The 23057-nt window shown below is 38.3% G+C and overlaps 1 long non-coding RNA gene across 1 annotated transcript; it reads right to left on the minus strand.

The window, feature by feature from the left end:
- Nucleotides 1–20610: 20610 nt before the first annotated feature.
- On the minus strand, nt 20611–22642 carry LOC138178625 (uncharacterized). The gene is made up of 5 exons (XR_011172760.1): nt 22617–22642; nt 22151–22288; nt 21216–21485; nt 20909–20976; nt 20611–20701 (listed from the first exon to the last, which is right to left on the minus strand). It is a non-coding gene; the product is annotated as an uncharacterized LOC138178625 (long non-coding RNA).
- Between the last annotated feature and the right edge of the window lie 415 nt (nt 22643–23057).

Consider the following 23057-nt stretch of genomic DNA (forward strand, 5'->3'; position numbering starts at 1 on the left):
TAGTCGTCGTCGAGGTCCTCGCCGTAGTCGTCGACAGAGGTACGTGTCTGGCGATATGGAAATAATTACCGGGCGGGGCGGAGGCACGAATTAATTAAGAGATACGTAAGTAGCGTATATTGCGCACGAGATGCAATTACGTCGTCTTTGAGTCCGCGACGTAGCCAACGCCCCGACGAAATATAACGAAGTGCAAACCGACAGCCAGCGATAGGCTTTGACACCGTTCCCTTGGATGCCAAATGACCCTTCGCCGTGGAATTCGCGTTTATCGACTTCTTATCGGATTAGGCTGTGGTTAGGCGAATTCACGTAAACGACCAAATAGGTAAATTAATTGGGCCATGATTCGGTGTATTAAAATTTTTAACCATTTTTACTATCTTATCAATTTTTCAATATCAGGGATCCTAACAGCTGTAATCCGAATGAAAATAGTTACAGCGTAAGTATCTTGGTTTAAGTGATTTTGATCACGAATAAGAAGTTTCAATCGGTCTTGGTTACCGATAATCATTACCAGCATAAAACGGAATTTTCTTGATTACCAAGAGCAATTATCGTCGACGGAGATTTTTCGGTTGCTTTCGAGCTTGCAATTTCTATTAACATTACTGATGTTGATCAAAGTCAAAGGGTCACACCTAAATGACTCACGTTCGTAAAAATTTATTTGATCGATTGGTCGCGTGTATACAAACAAATTCGCGTCCACTCTAAGTACAATGTTAGACGGCGCCGTGCCGCGACGCCGGCCATCGATAGCGAAAATCATGCCATGCGGCGATTGTTAACGGGGTTCTAGGAGGAAGTCGAATAGATTGCACGAGGAGAAGGGAGAGTACGGTATTAGAGAGAAATGGAAGTCGAGCAAGCTTAATTGCTTGTGGCTTGGACGAATTCGGATGATTAATGGTATCGGGGATTGTCGCGTGGATTAGATGGATGGCGTTTCAAGGCTAGCAGAGTAACATAGGTTGTACTGTTTTAAACGGAGCTTTAAGTCCCCATGGCGTGTGTAATGGAATGTCGCGTTGCATAATGGAAGCGAGCGCATCGTGGTGGGTTTTGATGCTTTTACGATCGCTGCAATATTCCTGGGGATCGTAAAATTTCTCGGCTGTAGAGTTTCGTCATGTTTTACCTACGTTCTTAGCTCTTATGCCCTTTAACCAGCGTAATCTTTAAATTAGTTATGAAACTACGAATGCTATATTTATGAATTGTAAATCATGGTTTGTAGTGGTTATGTAGTAATTATGAAGGGCGATAAAATTTTAGCATCTTGTAGGGTATATCGAGGAGAGTAAAAGATGGTCGACAGAAATCTTAAAATGAATATTTTGAAGGGAATGAAAGATGAAAGCTTGTTTTCGCGGTTTTAGAAGATCTTTCTTCCTTTTCAATAGAAAATCTGTAAATTTTCGAGCAGTCCTTCCGCAACTCTAATCTATATAATCTAGGGTCGTATAATTTGAATTTTATTATTCCATTACTATTCCACTATTGTAGATTCCATAAATGTATTCTATTATTCTATTATGATAGAGGTACATTTACGCGAATCTGCCGAGTTACAGACAATTCACATAACTAGCGCCCACATAATAGGAGTTTAATAATTCTTCCCGCTAACTGCAACTTTCGTATAAATAATAGGAACTGATATTCCAATCTGTTGGCTCAATTTTCTCGGATCCGTTTCATCCAACACTAACTAAAATTTTGTTTCGATAGATGAGATCCGACGGTATCGTTGCTCTATTAATAAGATAACGAGATTAATTAAAAAAATGACGCAGACAGGTGGTAATTAACCCACTTCGAGTTACTACTAGTTCAACCTGTATATTTACTCTAAAGAAACTAGACACTCTAGCCATGAAAAAGTCAATTCCTAGATCAATTTCACAATATCGCTCTTCTCTCGCCAACTTGAAAAACCTCCCTTCGTCGAATTCACCTTCTAAACGCTCTTACAGCACTCTTCCCCGACGAAGCTTCGCTACCAACTATATTTCACATCCCAATTAAACTCTCTGTTCAAACGGAGCCACCCAAGCGCAGCGTTCGCGCGTTGGGTCCGCCCAGCACCCAATGCATCAATCCACCACCAAGCACGAGCAACACCCGAAGAAGCAAAAAAGCCATGCATACATTCAGACCGTCGACCTTGCTCGCCAAGCGAACCAGGTTCACGTTCTCGTGAGGCCCCGGGGAACGGGTTGGCGATCAGGGATTCCCGAGCCGTCACCTTCGGCCAGCGAAAGCAAGGATGAAAATTAATGAAACCACAATTGGCGTTAATGGCTTCCCGTGGCACCAACCGACTCGAGAGAGTGAAAGAGAGAGCTTCTCGTTGCTCCTCGATGCTCGTGCATCCTCGTTACGGATAAACGTGGCGATTTTCGAGGGTCCAACACCGTGTTGCGATCTTACGACGAATGCAGAAACGCACGTGATACACATTCGTATTGACTTTCTTTCTATCCGAACATTTAAGAACTAAGAATAATTTCGGCAACTGACAGTTTACGCGTAGCAGTCGTGATCATGATCTTCCTACAGATTTTGGGGTCTATACGGGGTCTTAAGGAATTCCTGCAACTCTTTCGGAAGAGCGATTCTAGACACCGAAACATATACCAAAACTAGTACGTAAAATCGCTGAAAATATATTTGTAGTAATTATCGATGAGCACTAAAGTGATATAGCAAATCTTCAAAAGCGTTTTTCTCGAAAACGAAGCCCCATATGCAAAGAAATTATTAAGATACCGTAAACTCGCGTTAACGTTCTTCTATATTTCTGATTCATCTTATCGCGCGGAATCACCTTGCTCGATTATACCACGAAATACTTTGACTTTGAATGAATCTTTTCAAAGTCAGTAGCCACTAAACAAGTTGCATTTTCGCATATCTCCGAGTTGCATCGTTTATGTGACTGGCCGTTTGTGAATCATAGCTAAGAAAGAGGTAGTCACCACGTGACAGCCGATTTGTTTGAAAGGCTCGGAGGCAAGGGATATCCGCGGCTCGCGACACGATCCAGATCCGAATTGGTCGAAGAAGATCGTGGTTCTGCGTTGAACGTGTGGCTCTATTTATAAATGGGCGCCGCGTGTGCGGCCACCGGTAACACGCTCCGAATCACTCGTGCCCGATGTTAATTCATTCGATTCTCGGTATCGCGAGCTGGGATCTTGTCTTTAACGCGTTAAGCCCTCGGCCTTGACGTTCCGTGTAATTACACCGCGTGGTCGCCGCGCGGTGAATCGCGCATCCTGAAACGAGTTGAGCCGGAGTAGTAATATAACGTGGCGCGATGCCTTTTAATGAAACTTCTTCTCTCGAGTCCTGACGAGGCTTCAACGTCGCGTGGTTAACGATGTGAATGGTGAGATAGATAGGAAGATTGACCGGGTTGACGCGAGGTTTGTTATAAATACGCGAGTAGAAAAGGGGTCTCTTTCTCTTTCTCTTTCTATTTCTCCGATTTAAAGATGGTAATTATAGTCAATGGGTAGAGTGCGAATTTTTATCCGCTCGTAAGAAACTCAAAGGCGCAAAAATCCAGAAAATGCATATAATATGCAAAAATATATAAAATACGCGAAATACGGTACTCGTTATAATATTTAGTAGATGAAATAGTTCTCTGCGCAGATGCCATTTATTTAATCGTATTTATTAAAACATGAATCTACGGAAATACCCGCGGTCTATTAATAAGGGAGCAGTCGAGAATTTCCAGTGTACATCCACGAATAGTCGTAGGAACGTGTTCGAAGAGTAATTTTGGGCGAATTCTATAGTAAGATAAATTTTATGTATCGCGTTCGAAGAGAATGTTTGAAATTATGTATAGTAATATCACTGTATCTGCGGAGGAGGTAAGCGATTGCGAGCGCATGTGTACACGAACTTCCTGTTTCATTTTGGATGCCTCTATATGCTGCCAAAGTTTGCCTGATGAAACCGGAAACACCCTGTATATAGCGTGTTTATCGAAGCGGATGTACATATAAGATATTACAATGTAGTCTCAACAAACAAATACTTAATCTATGGAGGGAGTTACGGCCATGTTGCGTTGAAAGACTTCGTGTGCATCGACTGTGGTCTGTACCAGATATACACATACATACGTGTTAGATCAATTTTACGGAATTCGTCGACAATTAGATCGATTCGAAAATAACTGGCTCGGTTACCCACTGGTTATTAATAAATAAATTCTTCAAAAATAGAATTGCTCTTTCCACTTCCATAAAGTTTACTCTATAACACGTTCCTCTACAGTACGAAATATTTTTGAAACAAAGCATTTTTCTAAAAAGTCTTTGTAAAAGATCGTCGAGTCTCCTAAGCGTTAAATTCTTCCTGCAAACGTTTTACGTTTCTTTATTTTCTAAATCAACCAAGCACACCTGTTATATTTCCTTACTTGAACCAAACCTCGCCAAATAAACCCACGACAAAATAAATCGTAAAAACTCCAAGCACGTCATTAAACCGAGCCACAATCGCCTTCCGAGTAACACGGTTGTAATAGCAATTTTCGAAAAGGAACACGTGTACGTACGTGCGAGGGACGTTCGTGCGTCTTGTTAATTAACTCGCAATCCGGTAATTGGCCGCGATAATAAGTTGCAGTTCTGGCACGCGGGGTCGTTCTACGGCTCATCGTCGGGTGCTATCTGGTTTGCCGATGTACACCGTCGACCCTAGGAAACGTTAGAACGATAAAGAGGTTGCAGGGTCAAATCGCTTTAATCCTCCTTCCTCTTCCTTCTCTTTTTCTTTTTTTCTTTTCTTTTTTTCTTTGAATGGGTTGTCTCGGGGCGCGGTCGCGTTAGCCAAGGATGAAGAGATTCGAGATACACGGCTGGGAAAATTCAGCCTCGAGATAATCTCCAACCCTTCGGGTTAATAGCCTGTTCTCCTCCGAAAAATTTACCTTAATTCTGGCCGGCTCTCTTCGCAGCCGGAAGTCGTGCCAGGCTACTGCGACTTCTCATCGAGAAGTCTGTTGATGTCTACGTGAAGCCTGTTCTCGCGTGTTTTATGTGGTGAAACGAAAAGTTTACCAGTCGTAGACTCCTTGGATTTGTTAATTGTAGGATGATATTGAGCTCAGTGTATTCGTAGTTGTAAATTTCCTAATTTAAACAGTATATGATGTTTAATGTTTATGGGAAAAATATACATTATTACTCGTTTATGCCAACAGTATACACTATGTGCAGCTTATGTAAGTAGATCTCTGGTAACAGTATGTTAATTTTAGCAAAATGTTTTAGCAAAACAAATTCATGGCAAATTGATGATTAGAAGCAGTTCTTGTTACCACTTTATGAAACCAACAGACTATAAATTTAAATTTTCTATCGAAAGACGTAGTAACAGTACGTAAGTACCGATATAATGGCATAGATTTACCTCAAAACACTTTCCCTGATAATACATGCTACTAATTAGTATCAATATCGCTTTACAGCTACAACTTCCAGTTATCCTTATTACATCGTAGATATTATTCAAATTTTTACTAACATCTTCCATTCTCACGCTAAATGCGAGCAATTTTTCTAACTCAACGATGTAAGCCTCCGAATGCAATTACAACGTAGAAACGATCGGAAAAATTTGTATGTCGACGGTGTCCAACCATAATCATCTCAAAGCCATCCAACTAAGCGCAAACATTACCCACAAAGATACGGAACCCTCTGTCACCCCCTACAGGTCTCGATATCGCGATAAACATCCCCGAGCGTGTCATCGTCGACGCGAAGGGACGCGAATCGAAGTAGGAACAGAGAGGACACGCGATGCCTGAACCTGATCTGCGAGCGGCGCGTCTCCCGGTCCTCCATTTTCATAAATCAGCAAGTAGCGATCCGGAATGATTAATCCTCGACTCGATAGGGAAAACAGGGGGAATGAAAATGCAAATTCCGATCAGGAGGTCCCCGGACGCGCGACACTGTACGCCGGCACCCGTCGAAAGTGGATGACGAGCCATCCGCGATTCCGCATGCAATCCATCCGCCGATCGGGGAACTCAGTCGCGAATAATGTCCTCCGGCTGTCGTAAAAGTAGGCGTCGCCAAAGCGTATGCGTACATTAGCATTTAGCAATTAGTAGGGAACGGTATTCCATCAGCGTCCCTCCGTTTCACCCCCGGTTTCACCCCAAGTTTCGTTCGTTCGGCTGCCTACACGAGGATTAAGAGCGCGAAAACGCACCCGCGACCGTCTGCGCGATCGAGAAGGGTTGAAGACTCTGTGTGTGTATGTGCGTGTAAAAGTGGTGTACACGCTCGATCGTAATGGTATAAATATGGAGTACCTGCGAGTTAAAGGCGGCCGCCGTGTTTCGCACTTTCTGCAAGGAATTTCCGCTTTTCGTTGCGTTTGTCGCGCGAGACCCTGTGAGGCGGGCGTTTCTCAAACGCGGCCGTTTTTCATGTTAATGGCGAGGGTCTTCTTTCGCGAGGAAACTCGCGCCTTTCTCACGTCCATGCTTTTCGCGATATATCACAGACTTCAGTTTTTCTCCTTCTTTTTCCTTTTATTCTTTTTTTTTTTCTTTTTTGTAAGGAAAGTGTTTGCCGATAAACGGAAAGAGTTGGAGAAATACGTTTCTTTTTCCATCGTTTTGATGAAATGTCGCGAACAGAAAGTTTCTTCGCGAACAGGTATAGAAATAAAAATGTTACGTTGTTACGTTTATGAACAAGTTATTTCCTATTCATCCGTACGCTACTGCACGTCTTAGCAATATGTTTTAACGAATATAATTAATATTTTTATTTGAAATCTAAAAAATTCCAAAGCTTTTATTGCTTCGCCTTCGATATCCTACTCTTTAAAAGCCTGAAACCGTATCCCTTCCTCGACTATCTTCGACATTGCCTTTCTACGCGTCATTCCGCCATCGCAAAACCTACCCCATCGCTATCCACGCGTTGCGCCGTCTCTTTCCAGCGGATCGTAACCGTTTTCCCATCCAAACCACCGTTCTCCTTGACTTCAACCAGAACTTCAAGACATCCGTTCCGTTCCACGAACCACAAACCGAGCCATACATAAAAGGTTCCAGCATCTGCTCAAGAAAGATGTACGGAATAAGATATATGTATATTTCAATTTGCTCGCTCTTTTGCTTTGCTTAAGAATGCAGCAACCGTAAAGATCCCGTCCGCTCTTCCACATTCAGCTTTCGTACGCTCTACAAACAGGGATTTCTCCACCGTGCAACGATATGAAAATTCAAGTCAACGAGAGGTTGGTAAATATCTTAAGCCGTGTAATGGAATGTTCGCACATTAGCGACAGGCCATTAATATGGTAGTCGTATTCGCGGAGAGTGGCGTTTCGCTTTTTAGCGGACAGTAAGTGCCCGGTCACACGAGCCTTTTTATTACAAACCTACAGTAAAGTACACGTTTGATCCAGAGAGGTATCAAAATTATTTTCTTGCTTTCAATGCATCTAAACGCTCTCACGAATAATGAAATGTGATTGTTTAGCAGAATTTCGTACCAGAAAGCATAGGAGAGTAACAAAAGTCGAAAGTAATTTACAACCTATCATTTTCTTTACTTTTTGCTATAGAATCTTCTCATCGAGATTCTTCGTTTCAAGATACTTGCATATACGCATGTAAGGAAAATAAGATCTCACTTCTCGTTCAGACAAAAATTACAAATTTCACTCTACTTTGAAAATTACAGATCAAAAAAAAAAAAAAAAAAAAAAAATGGCAGGAAGCAAATAGCTTAAAAATAATAAGGGGGTTACGTGCAACAGAAAATTTATTTTCGCAAAAGTTTGAATAAGTTGGGTTTTTGTAACAGATTTACAACAGAATCTTGTATTCGTCTGTTCAGCGTCATTAGCGAGTATTTGGTCAAAATATAGTTGAAACTGTTTCGCTGAATTAGGAGAAAATAGGTCACGAGGTTTGGCAATAATTATATGTAAATAAAATTCGGTTCTAACGTGAGTTTCCTTGATACGTAATTGTTGTGAATAATTATACTCTTCTTTGATAAACAAAAATCTTCAAATTCGTCTAAAATGAATGTCAACTTTACGCGACCAGGTTTAAAAGAATACGTACAACGTAACGTTCATTGAAAAAACGCTCGTGTGGTCGAGCCCTAATAATAAGTGGGTTACCACGGATGTACGCGCGCCCACATACCCCTCTGTATACATAATTGTTTGGACACGAAAAGCTGCGCGCGTAAAACACCGTTTCCTTACTTGCACGTTTCTTCCCTTTGTTTGCTCTTCCATGTTCGTGCATCGCGCCAGTTAAATTGATTTTACCTCCGCCGCTTCGTGTATTTGTCTTCGAAAATACGGAGGAATTCCGATCCAGCGAGAAACAATCGAAGCCACGCCTCGTTTCGTTTTCATTTGTCCGTTTGTTTTCCTACCTGGCACGGTAGCCGTAATGCTGCTCGATAAATATCACTTATAAATTCTCTCGGACGATCAGGGCTGAATTTCTTTCTCCCGGAAATAATTAATGAATGGACGTTACTGTTCGTGTCAACGTATTTACACGAGTGAATGATTTGCCCGGTCTTTCAATATTTCGCTACGAATCGAAGGTTTTATCGAAAAGCTTAAGAAATTTATTATTGTAATTACGTAATTATCGTAAAAGAAAGTTGCCGTTTTGATATAATATAAGTACTCCTTTGAGAAAAAAAGAAACAAAACTAAGAGGTAGAACGTAACGATAAATATAAAGCAAACATTTTATCGAGGTATGCCAAAGGTTTATTATTAATTTCACGCATATGGTTACAAGAAAGGAAAGTCGTTCCCCCTTAGCGAATTTTCTATATCTTCGAATAACAACCAGCATTACATGGAACAAGCAGTATTCGAATCGTACAGACAGATCAGAAAAAAGAATTAAACAACGAAGAATTAATAAAAAGCAACGAAGCGGAAAAGAAATCGTCCCATAATTTTTCCTCGCTGCGTTGCTACGATTTTCTCTCTATTCATTGAACAACTGCGCTATAGAAACGATCAATGACCCTTAGATAGCATTAACACAATGATTCCGCTTAATAGGTTTAGAAATGACTCCCGATCTCATTAAAAAAAAGCTGGTGCACGTTTTGGCGAGCATGATTCTCTCTTGGGGAGGAAGAGAGTCTCGTAAAAAACTACCCTCGAAACGCTATTGACAGCGTATCATCGAACGATCAATGTAACCGATGATGGGACATCGTTAAACGCGTTTCTGGCTCGTCTATCATCGTGCAGCGTGGCTCGTTCACGCTTCCGAAAGCTTTTATCGCGATGCTGAACACGTTACAACGTATTACATCATACTCGACACCAGTCGTCCTGACATTAACGAGCGATAGTATTTTCTAGCGAGCTTTCGCTACCACCGAGAGACCATCCTCGTCGACGACTTGCTCGAAAAACTCGAACGGCCTCGTGAACGAGCAATAATTTCTGCTCACGTGTACGTATTGTTTGGAAATATTTCTTGAAATATACGCACGTACACTATGTGCAACGTGATATTTCGAAAGCAATGGACCTAACCGCACAGTGCTTTGGAACAGAGAAATGGAGTGAGTACACGTTATCGATTGGGTTACAGCAGATTACGAAAACGCTATTCTGCTGATGAAAATTAGTAATTTCGGTAGTGCAAAAAGTGGAATTCGAGGTATGCGAATTCTATTAAAAAAAAAAACATACTTATTACTATAATCAAAATTTAATTTAATTACAAGTGAGACAAGTCAGATAAAATGAGAAAAGAATAAACACATGGCTACGCAACTCGTACACTAGCAAATTTTTAACCGACAATATGTCCGACTTCTCTTCTACATTTACAACAATACTTTATTCAATTTAGCTGTACCAAACGCATAATATGCATAGCATTCGGTATCAAAAGCGAGAATTGAAAATATCTGTACAATGACTGTATCGTCAAAGTAAATAAAGAATTTATCCGTATTTTTTCTGGGCCATTGTATCTGATCGGATTTGATCGACTATTCGCTTAGGTAAATCGGACTGGATTAAGCTGTCTGTTTCTATGCCAGCTTAGGAATGGAACGCGGTAATCCGACACCCGGTTAATGCTCGACAGGAAGTCAACGGGAAGACGAGGAGAGGAGGCACGGTCGATGAGTGATACCGGCCGCTTTACAGCTATCCCTTGGGGAAAAAAGCTTATAGCGCTTTTTCTCTACGTTGTATCACTTTATAGTATCATTTTTGGGAGTCTCTTCGACGAACTAATCCCTTTATGCTAAATTTTAAAACTATTTTCCTATAAAAAACGTCTTAGAAATACGACTTGTCATATTTTCGTCACTGACATTCGTTTATCCTCCAATCACTTCGAAAATATCTTCTTTTTTCGCTTTAAAAAATTCGAAGGTCCCGAAGAAAAATCATACACCAGGCAAAATGCAGGGTGGATCGGAAGGAGTTTTTCCTCTGCGAGAAGGGGCGTAGAAATTTCCGATTAAAAAGGCAGGATATCCAACAATTTATCGTGAATTCTACGACGTGGAAAACGGTAAAGCGAGGTGATACATAGCGATGAGGAGACGGGAGGGAGGGGGGGAGGGCTCACGTACGCAATTGCATGCGGGAAGAAAAACGCGAAATCGTGATCACTCTGCTAGTGTTCGCATTGTTCGCGATTTCTTCCCGCCAAGGCGATGATGATGACGACGCTTTGCCCCTGGCGTTCGCTATGTTCGAAGGAAAATGGGAGAAAATGTCATTGGCCGGGTGCGTGGAGCTCGCGTGCTTTGTAACTGCGCGCGATCGATCCTCAGACGCGTTCACCTACAGCATAGGGGTGCGAAAACGATCGCACGTCTAATGGAAATCGGCTGTTAGCTATCTCCCGATGGTTCCTCGATTCTTTAATGAGAATCAAGGGTGATCAGGAACCTTCGAACGATGGTATTATCGTTAAATTGAATACGCGTGTGAATCCTCGACGAAGAACAATGAAACTCCTCGTATTCCTTGTTTTAATCACTGTACCACTTGTTTTAGATAAACGCGATTGACTGTGCTTTCAAAAAATTACCACTTATGGTTCTACATGGTTATACCGTTTCTATGTTATTCGAACAATTTTGTATATTCTTATGAAAATACCACGGAACTGTTCTACGTCTCCATGTTCGCAGACCTTTGCGTTTATTTGCAGTTTCCAAACAAGAATTTCAAGAAATATAAGATATTAGAGTTTCCAATTTATTATATGTTGATATACACATATTTTGAAAACTTTGATCGTCGTAAAGGCTCTGATATTTTAACAAGAATATAGAAAATCGTCAAAGAAGATATAAAAGAATCGAATGTAAGAAATAAAATTTCAAAGTTGCGCGATTAAATCTACATTTCCAATGGAACATTTACGATGCCTCGACGTATTGTCACAAGATCAATAATAGCCTAACATCGTATCGCAACGCCCACGTCATTCTGCTCGCTTCGTCTCGTCACATTATTACATTGTATTATCATCGCGTTATTACAAAAAGAAGAAAATTGAGTAGGTTGAATATAATGCAGTAAATACGTTAGAGAAAGTCTGCATTTACTTAAAATTCCTTGTGTATAAAATGTACCGTCTGTTCTTAGATTTCATACAAAGAATGCAACATCGAAATAATCGAGTAAAAGATTTAATTATTTGAACGCTCCAAAGATCGTAAATTATCTTGGAACGCATACGATAAAGGAAGTTGAACGCGTAAAATTAAATTCTCCTGTTACACCAAAGAATGTTTTTTGTTGCAAACCGGACCGTTTCCGGACGGAAGTCGAGGTAAAAACACGGGCGTAACTCGCAATCACCGTTCATATTGCTTGTTGTTCAAAGTAAGAATTGCGAGAGGTAGTTGCGGGCTCTGGCAATACCTGGACAACGTTACCTTGGTGTTTCCCTAATCCAGGAAATTGCTCGTCCCAGCAGGGCGATTCTGTCACGTGTACGAGGCGAAATGAGTTTCCACGGAAGAGAAGAAGAGGTACATTTCCGAGGAATGCGATAGAGAGGAAGAATATTGGACGATGTTCCCATAGATTTACGTGAAATCGCTGAATTCGAATGTTAGCTCTGCTGACAATAGCTTTCCCGATAAAAAGCATCACATTCAGATTTTTCTAATCCTTCGTCGCTGTGAAAGGTATTTCAATTACCTTTGTCGTGCTAAATTAATCGACGTTCTTATTAATTCTTTTCTTCGACGTTCTACCGATGAGAAAACTCTTATTCGGTAAGAAACTCTAAATATTTGTGAAACTAACGAAATACGAGTTCCAACAATAGACGTTATTGGAATTCCAATTTCTAGAGCTTTCGTCGTCCGATATTCTTTTCTATTATTTAAACGTTCTACCATTCTACTGTTCTACCATCGAAATACTTTATTATTGAAACAGTACATTTCCTTTGTTACGTTAATAATGAAATTGGTATTGGTATGAAATTAATCAGTGCGCACAAGTGTCTGTCATGTAACGATAGCACAGAAAAAACTTGTCAGAAAAAAGGGAGAAATGTTTTAGAAGCTAGGAAGCGATAAAAATGTCTCGACAATCACAAAATCAAGAAACGAGTATTTCTCTATTACGAAAATATCAACTATCTTTACCTATCTACTAATTCTGATACTGGACCTTACGCTAACTTCCAAAACGCTATCTCCAATGGCTACCGTACATGGAAACGATCGCAAAAAAAGCCGAAAAACCCTCTTCACTCCATTTAAACAGTAGCATACAATACGAACGACGCGACGTCACCATCGAATGGCCACGAAAAAATCGAGTGGCGCTCGATCGCATTTACGGACAAACAAAACGTATACCAACCGGCCCCAATCTGAGCTCCGATCTCGGGCACGAAACAGCCAGCTGGTAACAAAGGTGACCAGAATCGCGGATCATAAAATGCAGCAAAAATAACTCCGAATTTAGCATCGTACACGGGCCATAAATCCACGCCGCTTCCGACGTTAAGAGTCGCCCGTGCACCTCGATCGGCCTCGTGTGCAAGGTTCTTTGACCGGTGTACGTCGAAACGTTTGCGAGGGTGTGTACACGCTTTCGCTATGGCGCTATAAGCTTTGTAACTTTCGCGTACGCTGGCCTCTGTACCTGTGATCCAAGGAGTTGGCGAAATAAAGCGAGCCACACAATGGTTAATAATCCTATTTCCTATTTATAAAGTTTCGATCGTTGGTTTTGTTGCATCACAACGAAAAGGGATCTTGAAAAACGGTTTGGACCTGTGCCGAATGAAAACTAATTTCGAAAAACAATCGCTTATTAAGAAACGATCTTTGAGATGCATTTATCGCAGATAAATTATCGTTGAATGTTTTATCGAACGTCTCCTTGAGCCACTTACGCATTTTTTACCTCTATATTTGCCTAATTTTAATATTCGTGTAATTGGTTAGCGCTTGTTCAGTTGCTATTTTTCTACAAAGATATATGTAGAGGAATGCTATCACAGTGATTGAATTTTTGAACATTTTATCCTTTGAATCGCTCAAGTTCCTGTTACCATACAGCAGTATGCTTAACATTCTTTTCGCTTTTAGTGTGCCAAAGATATGCCGATGATTTTCAAGTATAGGAAAGTTTAAGAGATCAATGCAGTCAATGCATATAAATGGCACATTACACGAAGAATATCAATAAACGACTAACGTATAAACATAATAACTCGGTATCAGAAACACGATCGAAGACTGAATCCTGAAATCATCGATCATTATACCCTCCCGCAGTCTCATATTCATCGATTTGTTCGTACAACAAGCAAATACCTTAACCTTCCTGTTAAATTTTTACTTCTCCGTTAAAGCATCGAACGTCATTTATAATTACAATTACAGCGTCGTTCGGTAATTAAAGGCCTCTTAAACAAGATCGATATGATCGAGTCTTGAGAGCGAAATAAACCAGTCTGCTCATTACATGGAAACCGTGTTGCGCGGCATAATTAATCGATCGAGCCAGAATCAATAAAATTTCTTTCGATCGTACGATTATGAAGCCCATAAAGCGTTCCATAATCACTGGATCTTCCAGTCGATAAAATTCTCAACCGGTGCCGATCACCGAGGAACATTTTCGCTCGATCGTTTCAAATCCGCTTGATAAAATCTCTTTAACCCCAATTTCCTGCAGCGAGCAAAGAGAAAAAACTAACAATGGTCGTTTGAGGAAGGATACAGAATCTGGTTAGACTTGGTTAGACTGAGCGACGCTTAAGCGCGATTAACTCGCCATGTTATGTCTGCAGGATCCCGCGGGACCAGTTTACGAGACGTCGCGTCGTTTTCGTATAGCGCGAAATTCGAAACTCGATTCTCGCAAAGTGTTCCCGTTGAATTAATTCGATGGTCCGCCGCGAATATTTACTGCTCGTCGCTCTGTGTATTTTTCGGTTGCCCAAAGTCTTCTTTACTTTCTGTTTTTAAATCAGTGATTTATAAAATTTAGATAGCGATCCTTTTCCTTTCTTTATGGGCAAGATGAACTCTTAGGAAAAATCAGGAATGTTAAATTTTAGGAATTGAACTCTCGGTTCCTCTTAAAAATCATACTTTTTAAAATATTAATCCTCGATCATTACTATTAGGCCATAGCTGTTTAATCTTTAGCTATCTAATTTTCGAACATTCTTTTCTAACTGATACTTTTTATTTTACACTGCGGAATACATCAATGACATTTGTCGAGTAAGATTTACAAGTTAAAATTAACCTTCTCAAAGCGTAATAAAAAAAATGCTACAGAATTTAGAATAAATTTTTTTATCACAATCACTCTTAAGAGACAACAATATCAATCGATTCAAAATAAGATCTACTCGGACTATAAAACCAAAAAATCGATCTTTATCAAATATAATATGAGAGTATAATTGCACGGTAGCTTGCAATCTGTAGGGTATAAATATAGCCAAGGAAAATAAGCAACACGATCAAGGTAAATCTTAAGCGAACCCATAAAACATCGATCTTTATGATGTTCATGAAGTATACGAATTACGAGCGTGTTTCGTATCATTTTTAATCGAAGCTGAATATCCGATGCGTGCAAAGATTCGCGTTGTATGTCGATCGTGAGGATAGATATTAAACGCAAAGCGGTCCTTGGCGGCCAAGATGGATCGTGCGAAAACTATAACGACGCGCGAACAAGACTTTCACTTACACGTCGAGACCGATTATACAATCACGCTCGATCTTCCCTTAATTATGGCTCACGATCGCCGGTCGAGATATAACAAATTACCGGATCTTAATTTTCTTCTTCCTTCCGACGTTTCCTCGAACTCGCTACTACAAACTACGAATAAATACGACGATGTGAGAAATTATGGGTCTGAAGGGAGTTGCTTCGACGCCATAGCCAAGTATCGAACCAGTTGCTTGCGAAAATTGTATCGCGCAACGATCGTATTTTAGAAACAACTTACGCGATAATGGAACGTTGCATATTCGATACTGAAGTTTCCCTCGCTCAAACTTTTTATTGTTTTCGGTTGACACATTTCACGAGACGACCGAGACTCGATATCGCGACATGTGAATCAATTCGTTTTATTTTCTGTATAAAGAGTTAATCATTAGGAAAGTTCAAATATTTCTCTATAAAAAACACTAGTATATAAATTGAAACGAAATATTACATCACTCTCGCACGGTCCATAAAACAACTTCCAACTTCGCTATTTAATTAACGTTTCCGTAAAATTAGCAATACTACGCTTTTGTATCTTTATTAACCTGGCTTCAAATATTCAGATCGGATTTTAATTACTCAATCAAGTATTTTAATTCCAAAGCAACCAGACTAGCCGTGTGGAGTTAAATCTTAATCTCTTAAAGAAGAGACAAGTGTTCGTTTTAAAATAAAAATTACTTTACCTCAGCCTTATCCTTCGCTGATGATCGATCAACATCCGCACTGTTCTCGACAAAAACAACAAAATAAAGACGAAACGCGTCAGATTTACGGCAAACATTAAGCCCCCCTCCCAGCCCCGGTGAAACGTGGCTCGTCGATAAATCGACATCGATCATTGTTTCGTCTCGGCGATCAAGGGGGTTGACGTTAACGACGGAATTCAAGCCTGGATGGCGTTGGCTCGTAAAACGGAACCCCTCCTTTTCTCCAGGCCTGTGCACTGTGCACGGAAACTTCAGCCGGTCGGACGGCCGCGAAACTCGAAACCCTGGCGTTGAATCGAATTAATTGAAATGGCCGGAGCTATTATAAGAAGTTGCGGTGCTCGTTTCGTCGGGAATCGGATCGATATCCCCTGACAGCAGGATAGAAAGAGAGAAAGAGAGAGAGAGAGAGAGAGAACTTCTCTCTCGTTCACGAGAACCAGTTTGTCGTCTGGCTTTATTAAAACATGTAATTACAATCTTATTATAAACTTATCGTCGCTCGACGGCCCCTCGAGAAACGACACTCTAGGCTACCGGTGAAAATTACTTGTGCCGCTTTTCTCCAGATCACGTGAACCCGATCGATTATTCACGGCTCGTTTCCTTCGATTAAAAGACGAGATTGTGGCGCGCCAAGAGATTCTTTTTTTTTTTTTTTTACTTCTTGTCGTTTTATTCGCTTTTGTCAAACGAGCTAGTTCGTACTTAATTTTAACATCGGCGGATATTTTTCTCTGTTATGTCGGGATCTATTTACATTAATCTCGAGGTCTTGCTCGATCAGATTTAACACGGTCTTAATGATGGCAAATTTAATAGCGACGTTTACTACGAGAGTGAAAAGGAAGTTGTAACGTAGAGGTTGTAGGGAAGATCTAACAACCGGTGGTTTATTTGTGAATTATTCTGAAGAATAAAACCATTTAATGAAAAAGAAGCATTAACTTTATTACAGACGAGCAAAAAATGCATCAAGTTTCCACTACGTCTACTTGGGAATTAGTGAGAGCTAACAAGCCAGATAAATCTTCTAAGTTCTATAAAAATATAATCGCGAACGCAACCAATTAGCTCATGTTATTTCCTATATAAATAATAATTGTATCATATGATGATACAGTTAGTAATTTTATATCAAATAATATTGCCCAGGTCTCATCGCGTGGAGGTTGCTGTGTGTGGAGACCCACCCTAACCACATCCTATCCACCCTCCTTTTACAAACAAAAATTTATTTAATACATCAATTTATAAACGAATGCTCCTTTCAGTGTAAATTTGCAAAATGTTGCATCTTTTTGATCGTTTTACAAAAGAAAAAGGAGCAAAAGGAGCTATAAGGAAGATCGACGCGAAAGACCAATCCTGAAGATAAAAGTTGGAAATTAATCATAAAAATGGATAATTGAATTAAATTTTAAATTAATGATATAACACTATATGAGACGCTGGTTTATAATATACCAAGAGTTTTACTTTCATATCTTACTTTCATTGCAAAGGAAGGTGTAGAATAGTCGAGAGTTAAAAAGAACATCAAGAAAAAAGACAAAAATAAAATTAAATACGTCTCACAAAGAGTTACATGTATTAAACTTAAATAGACGCGAACTACCTTTTCTACTACACCAACTAGATCCATGCAACTAATTACCAATAAACAAAATTAAATACCCATACTTAGTACTAAGATTTTTTCTAAACAATAATTATAAATCTAAACTATCCTATCTATCGTCAATTTAATGATTTCGATAAATCCTATAAATATCTGACTATAATAAGGGACGGGAAGGGATATTGCATGGAACAAACGTATCTTTCAAAATATTGAATATTTTTCACGAACTTTGAAACATGTTTGTCGCCTTACTAATTCTATCACTGACCAACTAGAGATTTCGTGGAGTCCCTATACATTACAAGTCTAAAAGCTTTATTCAGACTCTATATATGTACGTATATAGAGATTTAATAATTTTGTTATGGTTTCTATTTATCTGAATATAATATAGAGATGGAAAGGGATATAGGAGATCCGAGTCTTCTTTCGTTGATTCCATGATTAGTTTCTGAAACAAACTCAAATTATAAACAGATTAGAGAATCTCTCACCTATTGAGAATTTCATTGAGTCCCATGAAGTTTTTAACTCAAATTATAAACAGATTAGATAAAAACTTCATGGGACTCAATGAAATTCTCAATAGGTGAGACACAAACATTTTTGTGTACTATCATTCTTTCTTCTTCCTTTAATTGCTTCCCATAATTCACAGTGTTCCATTCTAGAACCTTTAACGTTGGTAAAAAAAGCTACCGCGATATTTTATTCGCAACGCTAAAGCAAACACGATCATCATTTTACCGCAACACTAATCCAAACCAAAATCAACACTTTTTCACAACTCCAATTCAAACCGAATTTAACATTTCTTTGCAACTCTATCTGAAAGCGCGAAATTTGGACCACATACTTCGTAACTCTAATTCAAGCAGATATTAATTACACATATTAAAAGCGAGCATAGTGACCAAATAGTAACAAGAATGACTTCCCATGCTCTGGATAATCCAGAAGATGAGGAGCTATTAGTAGTTGCCCTTTTCTATGGCAGTTTGCCGGGCCTCTTCGGCTTATAGCCTCTTCTTTTTTCGGGCGCAATGCCCGCTGAAACTTAAATCTAAGCTCGAGTTTTTCTAATCGCAAACAAAAGAAAAACTTATAAAGGTAAAATAAAAATATAAATCACAGAAGCTGATTCAAGTGCACATGGATTGAGCAACGAGTACAGCAGTGATCGTTGCCCATTCGCATGTGCGTGCTCGAGCTATACACGACCGCGAAATTCAAAAAACCGATAGGTAAAACCTTAAACGAGTGGCATTCCCCACTAGTTCTAGTTTTACTGACGATTTTTCAAATTAGATTTCCTGAAACAGGTTGGTCACGCGCAAACGCGCCTACCCGACTACAAACTGTGCCAACCTGCCCGGCCCTACCTACTTATAATTAACAGACACACCAGAAAGTATGCTACCTATCCTACCTAGCCCTATATTTAAAAATGGCAAAACAAGCACACCAACACACTCACTCCACGTTTCTCTCACATACCACCCGGGTGCAAGGACCTACACTAGAGAGCACGTCCCGGGACGCCTCCGACACCCGAGTTCAGCACGCTACTTGCACACTCTAATTTACGTACCATTTTCCTGAAATCGACTGACGAAAGCTAGTAACCATTGCGTAAAACGTAATGAAAGTACACGTAAATTTCAATTTTAATTATGAAAATTAATAACAAAAAGATTAAGTACATCTTTTATACAGACGTTGTTATTATAAATGATTACAGATTAGACAAATATAGTGTTATTATCATAATTTGATCGTAAATCAATATCATTAATATCTGTAATTCGTTGTATCCAATAGCGGATCTGGCTATTATTATAACTTCTGATTGGACGAATATTTGTGAATTGTTTTTTTATTATTTAAAGTTACAGCGAATAAAGTAATAATTGAAACTACGCAATTCCACAGCCTAACCACACACACACATAATGTGGAAAATACGTCGTGCACGATACACTAACGCATCGTCAGTCGCTAAGAAATATTTATAAGCTTATGAACTATGGTCATCGTACTCAATGCCTTTTCTTCACTCAAGTAACACCTGGGCACATGAGTGAGGTCCTGGCAAAAAATACGGAAAGGGTTAAACCTGAAAATCCTGAGCTAGAAACTGATTAGTGCATGTATTTTACGTCTACCAGACTAAAATTGAATCAAAATAATGTAATAATATTGACTTTATACTCTACTTTACTAATTTGATTGTTGAAATTATCACAGTAAAAGAAAAAAACTGACAAGTAAGAAATTTATTTAATAATATTCATGCAAATAGTCTCAGGCGATCTCTTCATCAAAGCACATTTTTGGAAACATGTAAGCAGTGTTGTAAACTCGTTGCTTTGATTCCAAAATTTGCCTGTCGCGAAGTTTCTTCTTGCACATGAAATTTCACACATTTTTATGCCCAAAGAGGTGAATCTAGTGCCTTTGTGTTTTAAACTTTATTCGTGTTCATAATATGAAAATCAAAGAATTCATACGTTAATATTTTCAATATTATTTCTAATAATATTATTGGATAATATTATTACTTAACTTCTGCATATATCTTGGTGAACAATAACTTTCAATCAAAGATAGTTAAACAAATTATTAATAATATGTGGTTCATATCAATTATTCACATTATACTAATATCATTAATATAAAGTGTAACTCGTCAATGTAGTATCGTATGTAACATAATAAATATAATAAAACGTATTATAATAAATGTGTAATACAATAAAACGCGATGTGCAAGAAGACCTATCTTGAACTAATAAATAAAATACAGAAAACAAAAATATTACTACTCGCGGGTATAATAAATACCCGTGGTCACTATGCTGGCAAAAAGATTCTATGTAATACAACCAGTCACCCGTGCCGATTCGGACCTTTCATCCTACGACATGATTGAGTGACCGGAGGAACAAAAATGCATGCAACTTACAATTAGAGCGTAGGACGTTGTCAGTACTGCTGCAATAGTCTAGAAGACATCATCAAAGAACCATCAAAGCCCATGGGAGAAGTGGAGGGTGTGAAATATCTGTTACAAAGCATGGATTGTTGTAAGTTACTACTAAACATTATGATTATTTGAGAAATTTGAAGTAATGAAAAACTAATCTCGATTAAACATAAAATTATAAAAGCTTTGTATTCAAAAATTGTAAATCTAATAGTTTCTAAATTTGTCCTAATCATATTCTAATTAAAGACTAGCAATTAAAGAAAAATATACAAAGATACTTACATACTTGGCTTTTGAAGCATCATTAGATCCCCTCAAAGAACTGATAAGTGGTAGACAGTGGGGCAAATCTGCATATAACAAGACATGGAACGTTATAATTTATTGAACAGAAAAATTTCTCTTCTAATAATTCTTAATTACTATAAGAATTGCAACTCTAACTCAACAGTTCAAGATCTAGGAGTTGGAAATCTAATAATTTCTGAACCATGTTACACGTCTTTCTTCCAATTCAATATTAAAACTTTAAAACTTTATTTCAATAGAAATTGGTAATTCAATCAAATTACAAAAAAATAGTACTTACACTCTTAAACTCCTGGAAAGGCTTCATCCTCTTGAGCATTGATTCTAATGGCGAAAACGAATAGTACTTGGAAAAGAGTATAAATAAAAAAAGAAAAATAAAGTACTATTAATAAATAAAACGCCGAACAAACACTGAATCTAATTTTGCGTATGACTATTGCAATTAAATTTAATAAGAGCTATTGTGCTCTAAAGAATATTAAAAAGAAACTATTGCGTTGCAAACACTGACTCTATCAACCGCATTGCACGTTGTCACGAACATTCTCTGAAAACAAATCTACATTAGAAGAGAGGTGGAGGGGAGTAGGGGAATAAGTAAGATATGTTTTGCTTTCATGCGTTTCTTCTTTTGTTATTGTCTATCGAGTTATTTTGAAAATACTGCTGTTTTTATAAAGCTATCGAAGGCAAGTTACGTTGTTGTCATTCATTTCTCAAAGTATCATAACGAATATTACGCAAATCAAATATGTATTTATAACGTACGAACAAGTATAAAATATTACTTAAGAATATGCAATATTTTTAAACATTTAGAAATGCTATAAATAAATGTATGTTAATATATCGATTTGAAAGATTATACTCTAGGCTAGTTCAATTTCTTGCTTAAATGTAACAAAATTTGACAAATTTACTTTAAATTTGAAAACTTGTCTAATAATTCGCTTTGTTCAACTATTTGAAAGTCTATTTAGTATTGGCATTGAAATAATGAAATAATATTCCTTTATTTTATCTCAAATAAATAAATCATTCATAATATTCGACATAGCAAAGTAATTTTTATAGTCTTTTCTAATTTCATGTCGGTATTCTCGAAAAACACAAAGTTATTCTTTGTTCTACTATATTACACATGAACAACGAATCATAAGATCAGGTATGAAATATATATCATAAAATAAATAATTGTATACCAAAAATTACCAATGATTCAACGAAAGGGCAATATAAACTTATCCATCTCCATGAAAAAGCATTAAATTAAACATTGACCGTTATGGCGTCCATATTGGAATTCCTGTTTCTTGGCGCCAATATGTCTTCTTAACTGACGCCAATAACCTGCAAAAGAGAGAACCAACAATTTGGAACAAATATTCAAAATTAAAAAGAATATTATATTAAAATCAAACAATAATCAAATCAAAATCTGTGTCAAAAGCAATAATACAAGCTATTGGTAACTCTAATGACCAAATACACGATCGAAGAAAAAAGAACAACCGAGAAATGCAGAGAGGCTATTCTACTGTCATTTTAATTAATTAATAACTAAAATAATGCGTATTAATTAAGCAAACCTAATAGTAGAGTGTAAAAACAGCAGAACAACGATAGTAATACAAAGACAGCAACGACGGAAATTCTACGTAATTAAAGGATCGTGTACCTGCCGCGAGTTGATACGCCTTAACGACACGATCTTCGACCTACGAATGCCACACCGCGCCGCTGTTTGTCTCACCGAGCGAATTATGTAAAGTGGTGGGGATGTTCAGCCCGGTTGCAAGTCAATCACATTCGAGCCGACGAATTTCTAGAAAAAACTATGAGCTATAGGAAATGTTTACAACAGCGAGGGACAAGAGTGGTGTTATATTACATACACATACGAATTTGAAACACGACTATATTACAGTAGAAATATTATTCGTCCTTTTTAACGTGACCAAATAAAATTCATATATATTATTCCTAATGAATATGCAGAGGAACGTGTAATCAAAAGTAATGGTTTTTTTTAGTATGAAATAAAGACATATTTTTGATGAAGAGTTTTAGTTTTATGTTGGACGAGTAACACTATTTTAATTTAATTACTTATTACTAT

The sequence above is a fragment of the Bombus flavifrons genome, chromosome 4 (assembly GCF_040668555.2).
Source record: "Bombus flavifrons isolate JBK064 chromosome 4, iyBomFlav1_principal, whole genome shotgun sequence".
Lineage (NCBI taxonomy): Eukaryota > Metazoa > Arthropoda > Insecta > Hymenoptera > Apidae > Bombus > Bombus flavifrons.